Source organism: Pinus tabuliformis, chromosome Q (genome assembly GCF_031772625.1).
Source record: "Pinus tabuliformis cultivar Carrire ecotype Pingquan chromosome Q, CPIR1, whole genome shotgun sequence".
Classification (NCBI taxonomy): Eukaryota; Viridiplantae; Streptophyta; class Pinopsida; order Pinales; family Pinaceae; genus Pinus; species Pinus tabuliformis.
In genome coordinates this window covers 1,275,478,972-1,275,494,434 of record NC_142296.1, presented here as the reverse complement: position 1 = coordinate 1,275,494,434, position 15,463 = coordinate 1,275,478,972, and the positions used below count along the sequence as shown (strand labels likewise).

Sequence of the window (15,463 nt, the reverse complement as noted above, 5' to 3'; positions counted from 1 at the left end):
TCTGGAATCTTCCATTTTTACGTGTAATCCAAACCACAAAACATTATTAAACAAAAGATCATCGCAAAGATTTTTAAAACCAAAAATCAAACTAACATGAAGTCTTAAAACTAATATAAATCTAATTTGAAACTTCACGGAAAAGAAACGAAAATTAAAAAAAATAATGAGTTAAAATTAAAATATAGCTATATTAAAACTAAATAGAAACTAAACCATATAATATGTATTATATTATTTAAACTAAAAATATTTTAAAACAAAATCAAAATCAATGGAAATCGTTTTATTATTAAAGGTAAAAGGAACTATATTAAAATTAAATAAAATTTGAATAAAAACTTATATTAAAATAAATTTTAAAAACAAATTTGAATCTAAAAAAAAGTTAATATAAAACAAGTTTAAATATGAAATATTTTTAAAATAAAACGATGCTAATCGAATTTCTAAGTGAAATTATTCGATTTAAAACCCAAAAAAAAAACAAATCAAATTTGCCATGCGCATGATCGGGTGCAAACATCAAAATAACCTATGGAAGAACCAAGCGGATCTCTTAAATGGTGTATCGGGTTGCGAAAATTTTCGTGGGTGAGCTCATTTAAGCCATTCAGTGCCATTTTTAATAATGTTTTTTTTTTTCTTTGTGTCTATTATTTTAATTTTGCTACTCGTGAATAAATCCCACATTCACCACAGATACTTTTACGACATTCACCGCAGATACTTTTACGATCTTGAGTTTGAATATCTTTCATTATGTGGTTCACCATATTGTTGCTCCTGCTTTCTTGCTTGGTGCTCACTTCGGTTTTGGATGAAACAAAAAGCATTAGTTTTATTTTATTAAATACATCTGTTTGACTTATTTTTATTTTAAATATATCTAAAAAGCATTAGTTTTATTTTATTAAATACATCTGTTTGAGTTATTTTTATTTTAAATATATTTGGTTTGATTTTATTTTTAAATAAAATATTTTTTTTAGATACATTGGATGGACTTGGATTTAATTAAAACAAAAAAATATTTTGGGAATAATTAAAACTAGCATTTGCACCAGATGTTGCAAAGAAAATGCCGTAAGGCATAAAGTGCAGAAATGCATTATCCATGTAGTGTGTGCATTATTCAACAAGGTGGATCTCTCTAAATTTGTTGCAAACATTTATGTTGTTGCATTGCTAATTTATTTAGAATCTACTAGTACCTCCTCTTCTTGGAATATTAAATTTCTTATCACCCCATGATGACAATCCCTCTAATTAGTGGAATCACAATTTTTTCCACTTTAGTGGGTTTACTTTCAACCTAAAGAAACATGAATTTGAGTCACTCAATTAAAAAGAAATTGCTAAATAGCTATTTATCAGGTTTTGAGTAAAAACAATTAATAACTCATATCTACAACCCTTTAAATATTTACAACCTTTTAAGTCTTGTATTTATAACTCATATTTATAACCCTTTAAAATGAAACTAACTATCTATATTTTTATTAATAATAAAAAGAATCTTCCTTATAACACTCACACTCACATGCTACTCCTATTGAAAAGGAATCAATAGTCTTTGATAAGCAATATTCTTTGATAAGCAAGGAAAGCATTATACTCGACCTCAGGGAACTCAGTGGGAAAAATTATCAATAACTAGTTAATATTGATTTGCATCAATTTCTTTTGGTCCAACCAGCAATTAAAATCCATCCCCTGCCACTGCAACAATAATACACCATATATCACTTTCCCATTAAAACTGAGAATGAGCTGCAAGTAAACTGTGAGAACGCGGATGCCTCGTAAGCATGGAGTTAAGTTTGATCCTTGAGCTTTGCTACAATCCTCAACTATAGAAATATTGAAATTTTTAAGAAGACTCTGGCCATTTCATAAGTAACTGAGTTGACAGCAGAGTTTGTATGTTGCTGAGTCCCAATCATAGAGATGTCTATATGAGTTATGTCAATGTCTAAGTAGAGTTGTTGAATATGGAATGTGGGTGTAAGTCCTCATCTCTATCCAACTTATGTCAAAGCAAGGATGCTACATAGGAAGAAAGAATTGGTTAATTTGTTGTGGATGATGGCATTTTTTCTAGAAAATGCAATACCTCCTTCATTGATTTCAAAACTCCATTGCTTCACCTGCACCTATCTTCTCAAGCTTTCATATTGATAAAAACATTGTAGAAAATTTAGGTTGAGTTAGTTTCAAACCATAAAATCTATCCCAACTTCAACTAATGGGCTTGTAATATAGCCTTCTTTCCCAAATTTTCTTGATTATAAAATAATTTCAAAGTAAAACAACAGTTAGAAATATTTTTGAACAATAGTCACTTGCATCAGCTGATTATTATCTCGCTTGGTTTTCATCCTTATGGCTTAATATGGATGGACCATTTTCTGCAAGATTAGGAAAGCTACTATGTCTTTGAAAGATCGATTTGATTCATGAAGGACATAAGTTAAAAATGTAGTGATCATCCTGTAAACAAATATATATACTCTATATATATCGAAGCAGTAGACTGAAAGCACTGAACTTGCCCAATTCACTCATATATCTACTCAAATTTCTACACAAACCAATATTTCATCCACAGTGGCTAAGTATATATATGAAAGTAGCAGACTGAAGGCACTGAACTTGCCCATTTGAGACTTATATATCTATTCAAATTTTTAACAAACCATTGCGTGATCCACAGTTGCTAAGAGTATCTATCAAAGTAGTAGACTGAAGGCACTAAACATGCCCATTTCAAAATTCAGACTCATATCTATTCAAACTTTTACACATACCAATGTTTCATCCACATAGGCTAAGAATATATATCGAAGTAGTAGACTGAAGGCACTGAACTTGCCCTTTTCAGATTCATATATCTATTCAAACTTTTACATAAAACAATGTTTCATCCATAGTGGCTCGTGATTTTTAAAATATTCATGTATGCCATAATAAGAACTTCACGAATCAACTAGGAATTGAAGGCACTTGCACAAAGAATATAATAACACAAAAACAACGTATTCTTGCACAATAATATTATTGATGATAACACTATGCATAAATTGCTATTGCTTTGTTGTAACCCAGAGCAGGATCTTGATCTTCCTTGGCACAAATGTTACTATCAGATGGACTGAGATGAATTTTTGCAGCCCCATTCCTCAATCCAACTTTATTCCTTTTCAATTTTTGGGCCATGAGAATCTGATAGCAGCCAACAGCTTTCTTCTTCTCCTTCTCAACCATCTCACCACCATCTTTCTGCTTTCTTTGATCTTTGCCTTGTTCCTTGCATGCACTACTGTTGAAGTCTTGACAACAGGATTGTTGTTCTTGGGCATGAACAACATTATTAGGTTTAATGGATAGTAATTTTCCCACAAATGAAGGCCTGGGTTCGACAGGATTCCCAATCAAATCTCTGAAACCCACAGCCCCCCAGTTGCATGGATGAATCTGTTCATTCTATGAAGATCTACTCCATCAAGAATCATGGTGCCAAGGTTGAGAATGCCCTGTGGGCAACCAGAATGACGACGAACCTACAGTGCCAAGAAACTCATCCCACTGAAATCTATGCTCCTGTAGTCCTTGAGGAGAGTGGAAAGCAAGACCCTCACAGTGCCTAGCAGGGTATCCCTGAGGAAACCCACGCACTATATCTCCATCATCACAGCAGAGGTTTCACAGCGAAGAAAACTCTCTTCCACTCTGAATATGGCCTTGTCGTTCCACGTAGGGTTTGTGCCCCTTGTTCTGTCAATTTGCGTCGTCAGTTTCTTCTCTAAATTGATCCATACAACACAGTAGGTCGTGCACAACATATTGCATAGCAGAAATGGGACACATTATTGCAGCAGTTAGTGGAACAACACGAAAACATTATTGCAGCAGGGCGTGGAAGAGAACAGGAAGAGAATAAAGCGGAAATAGGAGGAACATAAATGGTCGTGGAAGAAAATAGGAAGAGCAGAAAGTTGAAGAAGAGAAATAGAAATGAAGTTGCATGACAGATGTCAACCATATGCCAGTTGAAGGTGCACGCCAACTGTCAAACATAGAAACAAAGTGTAGATGAAAAGCTCACTCAAAGGAAGGCCTATCGGCCTAAATATTGAAATTTTTAAGAAGACTCTGGCCATTTCATAGGCAGCTGAGTTGATAGCAAAGTTTGTCTGTTGCTGAGTCCCAATCATAGAGGTGTCTATATGAGTTATGTCAATGTCTAAGTAGAGCTATTGAATATGGAATGTGGGTGTAAGTCCTCATCTCTGTCCAACTTATGTCAAAGCAAAGATGCTACATAGGAAGAAAGAATTGGTTAATCGGTTGTGGATGATGGAATTTTTTCTAGAAAATGAAATACCTCCTTCATTGATGGTCTCTTTTGAGGGGAAGCAGAAGCACAATTCAATGCAATCCCCACAGACACTGAGATTTCTTCCCTTCCTTCAACCTCTGGTTGAAGAGTAGGATCTATTATGCGCAAAAGGCTATGCTTGTCATCAACGAAGTTTTGACCCCATGCTGAAAAATCCTTATCTGAAGGTGGCTTCCCAGTAAGAATCTCCAAAAAAATAATCCCAAAGGAATAAACATCCCACTTTTGGTTGGGTTTGAGAGTTTTCAATGCCTCTGGGGCCTGGTAAGGAGATACAATGTTCTTGGATGTGCCTGGACTGCCCAGCAAATCAGGTGTTGTTAGTAGGCTATCTCGGGAGCCAGTGGAGCGTTTGCTCCCTGAAAATATGCCTTCAAGGTTCCTTAGATGGATAGCAGAGCTACTATACTTGACACTGGCAGTGTGCAGTAGCTTTTCTAGCCCAAAATCTGCTATGTATGGCTCGATGTCAAAGCCCAGAGGAATGTTGCTTGGCTTAACATTTCCATGAACAAACTTCCTTTCATGAAAATAGGGATAAACTCTACAGAATCCTGAATCTGAACAAGATTCATTGATATTGTTATCTTTAATAAATTCTTATATGAAGCAGCAAAGATGAAGAATCCTAAATGAGTTGACACATCACAGAAAGTTGATTCCTATTCCTAAACTTCTCGTTTTCACTTTAAAAGTTATATTTCTTGAAGTTGGAACCAAACTCTATATTCTAGCTCTCCTTGCTTATGTAGAGATGGGGATCTTGTATAATTTCTCTTTAGTTCTTTGATGTAACAACCTTCATTCACATCTATGATGCTTCTGCGAAAAAAACCTGCAACTTTCACTTTCCTTCATTTTCTTATTCCTGGTGTTTGTATCCTTTCGAAAATATAGAAAAGACTTTCAAGGTATACAGTTTCGTACACGGTCATTCTAAAATGCATGGAGAAATCAACCTCACTGGTGATGGCTTCAATTTTAGGGACTTGAGAAATTACCAAGCGAATGGGGTACTTCTGAATAAGCCTGCAGACTATTTGGAATAATTGTTAGGATATTCCGACACATAGGAAATAGTTAAGTATAACTTGGTCTAGTATAGAGTTAGGTAAAGTGTGTTTCTTTACTATGTACATTTTTTAACTTACAATCCGATGGTCACGATATGTAGTGATCTGACGGTTCATTCTCTCCTTGGTATTACCGACACTTGATCCGTTGCTTAACACCCAATTGGTCCATGATCTCTATTTAAAGAGCATGGAGGGTCATTTGTAGGTTAACCATCCATGAGAGAAGCTTATGTAAATTTTCATTCTTTTATTAATAAATTGCCTGAAGTGGCCACATTGGCTCAGGCCATGGACTGTTTCCCTCTTTGAGGGTTTTAACCATGCCAAAATACTGGTGTATTGATCTGTGATTTGTGTGTGAGCGGTGTCTTTTGGTGTTATGTCTGAGGAACTTACCCTGTGAATTCCTACAATAATAGAAAATGAAAATTCACTATAATATGAAATGCCACCAAGGTTAGTTGATAACAATCTAGCAGAGATAGTCCCAAGGATTATCTTGGTCAGAAGATGCTTTAGTGCAAATGCTCAAGGAATTCTCGTGATCAAATGTCATTGAATATCTAGTGGTTACCAGCAGTAGCTAAACAGGGGAAAAGTGTGGAATCCATAAGGAACTCATAATATGTAGGCTTGTGATTAGCAACAGTAGCTAAACAGGGGAGATTGTGGAATCCATAAGAAACTCATAATATGCAAAACAATAATAATACAATGTAAATTTTCCCATCAATTCAATCCATATTGTTATGATGCAACACAATATCCCAATATTGTAATGTAATTAATTGAGTTATTATGATGTGTTCAGTCTCAAAACTAAAGTAATTAATGCAGTCATCAATAAAATATGACTTACTAGGAATATGGTATAATGGACCTGTTCAATATATAACAACAGAAACATTCCATAGAAACTGATATAAACACTGCAGCTAATTGTTCTCTAGCTAAGTAAGAAGATGTTATGTAGAATAAGATACAAATACAAGCACAGGGTCACTTGTCTTATTTCATGGTCTTCCTAAGAAGGCTTATGAAGGAAGTTGTGTAGCATTCTCATGGTTTTGATAAATTATCATTTGTTGCTGAGATGAACATGTATATATAAATATTCTAACTTGAAAAAAAAGTAGTTTATTCTTTGTAAATGCAAACTATAGCGGAACCAATAAATCTAATTTTCAATATTGATTTGCATCAATTTCTTTTGGTCCAACCAACAATTAAAATCCATCCCCTGCCACTGCAACAATAATACACCATATATCACCTTCCCATTAAAACTGAGAATGAGCTGCAAGTAAACTATGAGAACACGGATGCCTCATAAGCACGGAGTTAAGTTTGATCCCCGAGCTTTTCTACAATCCTCAACTATAGAAATATTGAATTTTTTAAAAAGACTCTGGCCATTTCATAAGAAACTGAGTTGACAACAGAGTTTGCCTGTTGTTGAGTCCCAATCATAGAGGTGTCTATATGAGCTATGTCAATGTCTAAGTAGAGCTGTTGAATATGGAATGTGGGTGTAAGTCCTCATCTTTGTCCAACTTATGTCAAAGCAAGGATGCTACATAGGAAGAAAGAATTGGTTATTCGGTTGTGGATGATGGCATTTTTTTCTAGAAAATGCAATACCTCCTTCATTGATGGTCTCTTTTGAGGGGAAGCAGAAGCACAATTCAATGCAATCCCCACAGACATTGAGATTTCTTCCCTTCCTTCAACCTCTAGTTGAATAGTAGGATCTATGATGCACAAAAGGCAATGCTTGTCATCAACAAAGTTTTGACCCCATGCTGCAAAATCCTTATCTAAAGGTGGCTTCCCAGTAAGAATCTCCAGAAAAATAGCCCCAAAGGAATAAACAACCTCCAACTTTCACTTTCCTTCATTTTCTTATTCCCGGTGTTTGTATCCTTCAGAAAATATAGAAAAGACTTTCAAGGTCTACAGTTTCATACACGGTCATTCTAAAAGGCATGGAGAAATCAGCCTTACTAGTGATGGCTTCAATTTCAGGGACTTGTGCAATTACCAAGCCAGTGGGATACTTCTGAATAAGCCTGCAGACTATTTGGAATAATAGCAAATGAAAATTCACTATAATATCAAATGCCACCAAGGTTAGTTGATAACAATCTAGCAGAGATAGCCCCAAGGATTAGCTTGGTTAGAAGAACTCATAATATGCAGGCTTGTGATTACCAATAGTAGCTAAAGAGGGGAGATTGTGGAATCCATAAGAAACTCATAATATGGAAGCAATTTAAGGGCTATCTTTGTAAAAAAAATAAAAAACAACCATGTAGAAACAAATTGAATGAGATTTCCTGTAGATATACATGAAACGGAAAAAAGAGAACAAGAGAACCCACCATAATAGGCATTTGCCAAGCTTCCATGTGGAATGTAGTCATAAACCAGTAGTTTTTCCTCTATACCCCAATAGAAAGCTCAGAGGCGAACAATGTTTGGATGTTTAACCCTACCGATTGCTTTAGCTTCTGCTTCAACATCCTTGTACCTTTCCAAGCCACCATCACCAAGTCGCCTTACTGCAAAAGTCAACCCATCTGCCAAAGCTTCCTTATACAATATAGTATAACCACTGGCACCCAATATATATGTAGAGGCTCTAAGTAGCTTATCTAATTCCATGTCAAGATCCCCATTTAATGTCACAAAAGTTCCTTGCTGTTGATCTCCATTGTCCGAGACACTTCCATCTGAGCTCTCATCAACTTCTTAAAGGCAGAGCCATCCAACTCTACCCAAACTAGAAGAAGAGTCTTCATTTTCGTCCAACTGAATATTCCTGGTATTAGGCCCATCCTCTGATTCCTTCTTTCTTCTTGTTCCCCAGTAACAGTACATAAAAAATGCGCAAAGGAGGCTGATCCCTACAAAATCTCCAACTACAATGGCAAATATGGTGCCTTTACTCAGAGCTTTTCCCTTGTTGATAACAGGCATGGCTGTAATTGCTGAAGGTGAGCTGATTTTTGGAGGATCCGAGACTGTTGAAGGAATTGAAGATAAATTTGTCAGTGGGTGACCACAAAGACCTAGATTACCAACAAAAGCATCATTTTTCTGATGCAAAAGAGCTCCAAATTGTGGAATGGGTTCAGTCAAAGGCACAAGGTTATCCCTGGCGTAAAAATTATAGACGAAAATTCGCAGGCGTCTTCAACAACACCCAACATGAATCTGAAGAAAACTTTTGACAAGGGCAATGGATTTCTCAACCGCTTTTCTTCCTCTAGGGCGGATTCACCCTCGAGTCCTACAGATTCAATCACGAAAACCATTTGGACGCAGCATTCGTCGTCAGACGATTCATCTCTGACCTTATTTGATCCGGATCTCATTTCTACATTCAGGAAAGCCATGGATGAAATTTGCCCTAGAGATTCGATGGAGCCCATTTCAGAGGTCTGTCAGGGCAGCGTGGGAAGCAAGAGCGGAGAAGACGAAAAGGGTACCCCAGGCAAATCTTTCAGGCTTCGATCTAGCAGCATTCAAGCGAGGGTTTGCAACTGTTTCAAATATCGTGAACAGTTGCAACCACTCAACTACCTTCCCTTGATCGAACGATTAAAGATCTTCTAATCGTCTAACACATAATCTAATGACAAGTGGATTTTAGGGAAGTTCATTGCAAAGGGAAACGCCTTACAACGTAATAAAAAAAAATATTTTTAATTTTGGTATTAGGCTTTATTTGGGGTTTAACTAAAATAAAATGAAATAAAATAATTTTATTCTAAATATATTTATTGACTTGATTTTAAATATTGGAGTTTAAATAAAAAAAAAAAAATTCAATTTTGGTATTAGGTTTCACTGGTATTTAAATAAAATAAAATAATTTTATTTTAAATCAATTGTTTGACTTTCGTTTTAAATAATAATAATAAATTATTTTTCTTTTAAATATATTGGATTGATTTGCACTTAACAAAAAAATATTGGTATTAGGTTTGATTTGGGTTTTAAATACAATAAAATAAAATAATTTTATTTTAAATACATTTTAGTCAATTTTTAGTGCAATATATACGTAAACTATTAAAAAATAAAAGACCTATAGTATGTATAAACTATACATCATATATTATTGTGTAAAATATATATAAATTATTTAATATATAGTATGATTAATTAAAAGAAAAATGTTTTCAAGACATTTTTATTTTTTCTATTTAACATTTTATCCCAATCTTTTCAAAAGTCTTTTCCAAAGGGAAAATTTCCAGGACACGCTGAGACCCATTAAATTGGAAAAGAAAATGGTGAACCAAGGCATCCAAAATGTGGAAAGTGTTGAGTTGAAGGAACGATCAGTAAGGAATACGATGTGATCGGAGTTCAAAAGAGGAAAAGTGTAATAACGAGGATGAGGGAAAATCATCAACCACATTAGGGCTCATAATTTGATAAATCATATGAAAGGCAATGTTTATAAATACTTTATGGTATATGATAGGAATAAAATAGTATTGATGTAGAATCAAAGATTATGTAATGACTATTTACATTTTCAAGTTCAAATGTTGTATAAAGTCATGGCCCATCCATAATTTATTTGTAATAACTCAATGAAACATGATCATTATGTTATCATTAAATGGAAGCATGATCAATAAAATCAAGTAGCCACTACAGAAAATCCCTCAAATGCCTTAAAGTCCATAATCCCACCAATAAAAAACATCTTCATTAAGCTCATTTCATTCAAATCCAAACAACTAGAAGAAATAGAAAAAAAATTCAGGAGGGACCCTTTATTTTTCATAAAAGCTAAGGGAGTATGTTAGTGTGCTAACATTGATGACTAACTGGCAAACCAATTGTCTCTCGTCCATAAACATGAAGGAATTATGATAATATGTGTTATGCTCGCACTCAAATAACTTACAAAGTTTGATCTTTGATTTGTATGAACAACAATTAGAAATTTGCAATATCCCAAAATAATTTCCACCATAATTAAAAACCGAGATAAAATATAAACCAATAAATAAACTTTATTTGATAATGAGCTTAGGGAATGACATATATGACCAAGTAAATCATAGTGTAAGGCTAACTCTAATACCACATGCATGATCATTATTGCAAGCAGGCATCTATAGCCTTGGTAGGGATCACTTTTAACCTAATGAAATGCATGTATCATGTCCATTAGATATAGATATAGAGTTTCAATTATCAATTTTGATAAAAATCAACCGAAGGTCACTATCCTATCTTGGTAACAGTGTAATGACATTGTAACTCACAAGAATTAACAAAAGACGGAGAATTTGGCTCATGATGAGACCCTTAGTCTTCCAGTTTTTCAATTGAAATCCATTACATTGGCTTGGTGAACAGATAATGGTAATTTTTCTTTCGTTAACACCCATGATCATGGTAGGTTGACTTGTAATGATACCTCCTATCCCTCAGTTAGTCCTTTTATATCTTTGAATTACACCATTATTAATATTAATTCTTAATGAATTATAATAGATTGGGACATAAATCTATCTGTTAAGACCAAGGGATGACATGAAAATTTTTTAGTAACTAATATTTACAGGTTAGTCTTGCTAGACTAAAACTCATTTTTAAAGAAAACAATCACTTCACAACTTTTAAACAATGGTGGAAATATTAATACAAGAATTAAGAATGGTCAAATAATAAATTTACAAGATCAAAAACTTAACTTATTTGGAGGGTTGAGCGTGAATAAAAGGAAAACATCTTTGTAGAAAATATTTCATTAAATATAGAATTTCATTTATGTATAATAGATAATAAATTTTTAGCACAATAATCATGCCAAGGAGAATCGAAAAATGTCAAAATCTACCATCCATCAAACCAAGGAGAAAAGTGAGTGTGGAAACCTACAAATGTGAAAGAAAATCAAAACAAAATCAAAATCATGAAAAATATGCCAAGAACAAATAGTGATCTACCAATGTACTAGTCAAATTGTAAGTTAAGAATGATAAAAGGGATTATAGGATAATATCAAATTTAAAAGATTACATATTTTACCCTTTTAATGTTTTACCTCCTTTATAAGTTTGGCTTTCAAAGGTAAGACATTGTGTGAGATGTTTTTATGATTTAACCCTTTATTAAAGAAATCATAAAACACTAAATACAAATGTGCAAGTATGATGTTAATCTTAAAACTAAAGAGAGTCACCAGAACTAAAGAAAAGAATATGGATTATGATTTCACTAAATGCATTCTTGTTTGTTAACCTGATGATACAAATTTCATTAAACATAGTGAACGAGCATACAAAAAGTGAAATAATCAAGGTTAAGCAAACACCCCTAACAATGTCATGATGATGGCTCAACTCCAGCTCAGGTTCTTCATACATTGAATTATTCAAATAGGAAGAGTAAACATGAAAAAAAACTAATTTGATCCTAAATCTACACTATGCTACTCTGGAAATAAAAAAAGCTAAGTGAAATTATATTTCAAGTGTAGCCACTCAAGCAGCTACAATCCTACAAGAACAAAGAGATATTCAATTAGTAAAAGTAATTGGAGAATAATGAAATTGAAAATTAACAAATCATACTTACGAGGAAGGTATTCATTGAAAAAAAAGGCAAGTATGATCTTGCCATTTTGCAGGAACTTTTCTCTAAAGGACTTCTCAAGGCAATCTCCAATTGCATCTTGAAAAGTAGAAATATTACCATGGAAATGTTTTAAAGAAATTAGAGAAGTAAAAATTCCTTGATCATGTGAGTAGAATTTTGTAAATGAATCTTGGCATCATCATTATGATTAGGTTTCCTTCCGTAAATTACATCAAGAGAATGAGAAAGTAGTTGAAAGAGTGTCCCATTTTCTTGACTATCTTCATTGAACCCATATATTTTGAAATCATCAACTTGAGATGAAGTGACATTATTAGATAAAAATTGTGAATCATCATCACTTCATAGTGGAATCTTGTGATTAATATCGTGATGAGAACTAATAATTAATTTATTATGATTTTCAACATCAATTGATCGATTACAATAAAACCAAGATTCTTTGTTAAGAACAGTTTGATCAACAAAAGAAACACTTTGAGACAAATTTGAATCATTAGTTAATATCCCTATTTAAAAAAGAATAAATATGAATTATGGTCATGAAAAAAATATAAAACTGAGATTTGGAAGTTATTTTTAAGAAGTTCTAAGTCATGCTCATAATCATCATAATGAATTTCCTTCTCTTGCAAATCATGATAAGGATCAGACTCATCAATGTTGACAAATGGATATGCAACAGTTTCATTACCATGTTGATTATTTTCAATCTCAATTTCATTAAAAATTCTAATGAAACCTCATCAAGATCATTGTGCTGATTTACATGGTTTTTCTCTTCAGTTAAATTTGAACCAATTAAAATAAAAGTTTGACCAAGAATATTAGATGAATCATTATTAAACGTATCAAAATCATAAAACAAATCGTGATACATGGAATAATGACTACTATAGTACATGTGATTTTCATGAAAACAAACATCTTCAATAATATTATTAGTTATACTCTTATTATTGGATGAATCCTCTGCTAGAATAGTAGGGTTTGACTCTAAAACATCATGAACATGATCAATGTTTAAATCTAGATTTTCTATGATATTTTCCTTTGCTGAGTTTTCCTCTTGGAAATCTACATTTAAAAGAGTTTTAGGAATAGTTTCCAATTAAGATTTGCAATCCAAATCAATTTCATATTGTTTAAAAACTGGAAGGTCAATTCTTGTTACAGGTGATTCTGAAGGGATTTGGGATTAAAAAATTGGCACTAAATATTATAAAACTATATTAGTGCTAATGATTGCCTCATCATCTATGTTCTTTTCGTTATTTTATTTATTACTAGAAAGAAGAATATTAAGAAACCTCAAATTTATATTGCACCTGGGGATAAATATTCTAAATGAAACCTCCAACAAAGTATAATAAATCTAGAAGAAAATTCCTCCAATGATTCATTTGTATGCATTTCTGAACATAACGAATCGTACTCATAAAATTGATGAGAATTAAAAAGTATTTTAGCTAATTGGTTCCATGGATGAATAAACTTAGGTGGCAATGCTTTCAATTGATTTCTAATTCTTCCATGGAAAATAAGAGTAAACAACCTACATAACTCATCATCATTAAAATCTCTAAAATATTTAGCTTTGAACTAAAAACGATGAAGATGTACAAGTGTAGAAATAGAATCATCCTCACCATCGAATATTAACTTTTAAAAATTGTTAATTGTCCCTTTGGAAACACTCCTAGTAGGTCAAAACAATGATCTTTCAAGTTGCCAACTTGGTCACAGTGTTGGCATTTCACAATCTGTTGTTATGGTTGCTGTGGAAGAGGGGCAGAATTTGGAATAGATGGATGTGAACTGTCATGAATGAATCCAGCACTCTGAAATTGAATGGGCTTTGAGTATTCTGGAATATGAAAGGACAAGTCCTTTTCATATCCAAGACCGGTTCTGTGCTTGTTGTGGACAAGCTGTTCCCAAGGTCTAATGATGGACTTGGAAAGTGCAGACTGGACTTCTGCATCTGCATGTACAACTGCTACTTTATTGGGTAGTAAATCTGAATCAACTATAACATTATTGACTTGCTGTTGATGGGTTGCAGTCTCAATGTTCTGAACAGAAACAGGTTTAGATGTTCTGAACAGAAACAGGTTTAGAATGATGTCTATTTTGTTGTAGCTCTTCTTGTTGTAGCTGTGATTCAAGCTGCAAAAAATTGATCTTTTCCTATGCATTATATAGGCAGGTCTGAATGTCACAGAGAGTGTCTTTGTTGATGTTTACCTTCCCATCAGCAGTGGAATATATCAAGGTATTTAATAAATCTAATACATCACTAATTAAAGCCATTTTCACTTACAACAAAAGAGTACTGAAACAACTCTGCCTTTTTTTTTTTTTGCAAACAATTCTTCCAGGCGTCCAGATCTTTGGAAAATTACAAAATTACAAAATATTTCACAATTCTTCTAGGCGTCCAGATCTTTGGAAAATTACAAATTAAAAACCCGGAAATTTAAGACACGCAAAACCTCTTTCTTTAATACAACGGCGCAGAAACTTCGTTTCGTCTAGCAAAACCTGTAAATAATAGCGACGAACTGGCCCCCAATAGCAGTAAAACCCTGTCAAAGTTTGTTGAGCAAAAGACCAAACAACACAGAAATCGCGCCGAAGTGGAGTTTTCCAAAACCAAAAACTGTCTCCGAATGTCTTAAATGGAAGATCTAAGGCACATAAATCGTACTTCAGACTGATAAAATGCAAGGAGCATTACCATAAGGAAGGACATGATACCAATACTTGTAGATTTCCAGAGCTTTTCGACATTCCAGATACTACACAGGTCACTGAAGGTTCACTGATTTTGTAGCATACGCTGAGGACATTCGTCCTTCAAAAATTGGAGCTACACAGAGACCAGATTTCAACAATATAAATGGTTGAGCGGTGATGCTTCAGAAAGTAGACTTTGCCATAGACAGAGGAATTGAAATTACTCGAGCGTTGATACGATGCCCAGGTAACATATTCTATTCTCTTCGGCCTTTTTTGTTTGTTTGTTTGATTACAAAAATCTTCCTTTCAACGTACTTTTCAGATCAAGGGTGAAAATACAAAGTAAAACTAGAAATGGTAGCTATGGAGTAGGCCGAAAACAACTTCGAGGCCAAGAAATATGAAAAGAACATGTAGAGTTTCCTTGGAGGAGAAGCACTTTATTCTACCTGGGAGGAAGTTAATGAAACGTTCGACTCCATGGGGCTTCAGGAAAACCTATTAAGAGGATTTTATGCATATGGTTTTGAGAAGCCTTCTGCTATCCAGTAGAGAGGAATTGTTCCTTTCTGCCAAGGTCTCGATGTTATTCAACAAGCACAATGGGGAATAA

At 33.7% G+C, this 15,463-nt stretch overlaps 1 pseudogene; it reads right to left on the bottom strand.

The window, feature by feature from the left end:
- Positions 1-4,342: 4,342 nt before the first annotated feature.
- On the bottom strand, positions 4,343-8,855 carry LOC149224503 (putative LRR receptor-like serine/threonine-protein kinase At4g37250; annotated as a pseudogene).
- Positions 8,856-15,463: the final 6,608 nt, after the last annotated feature.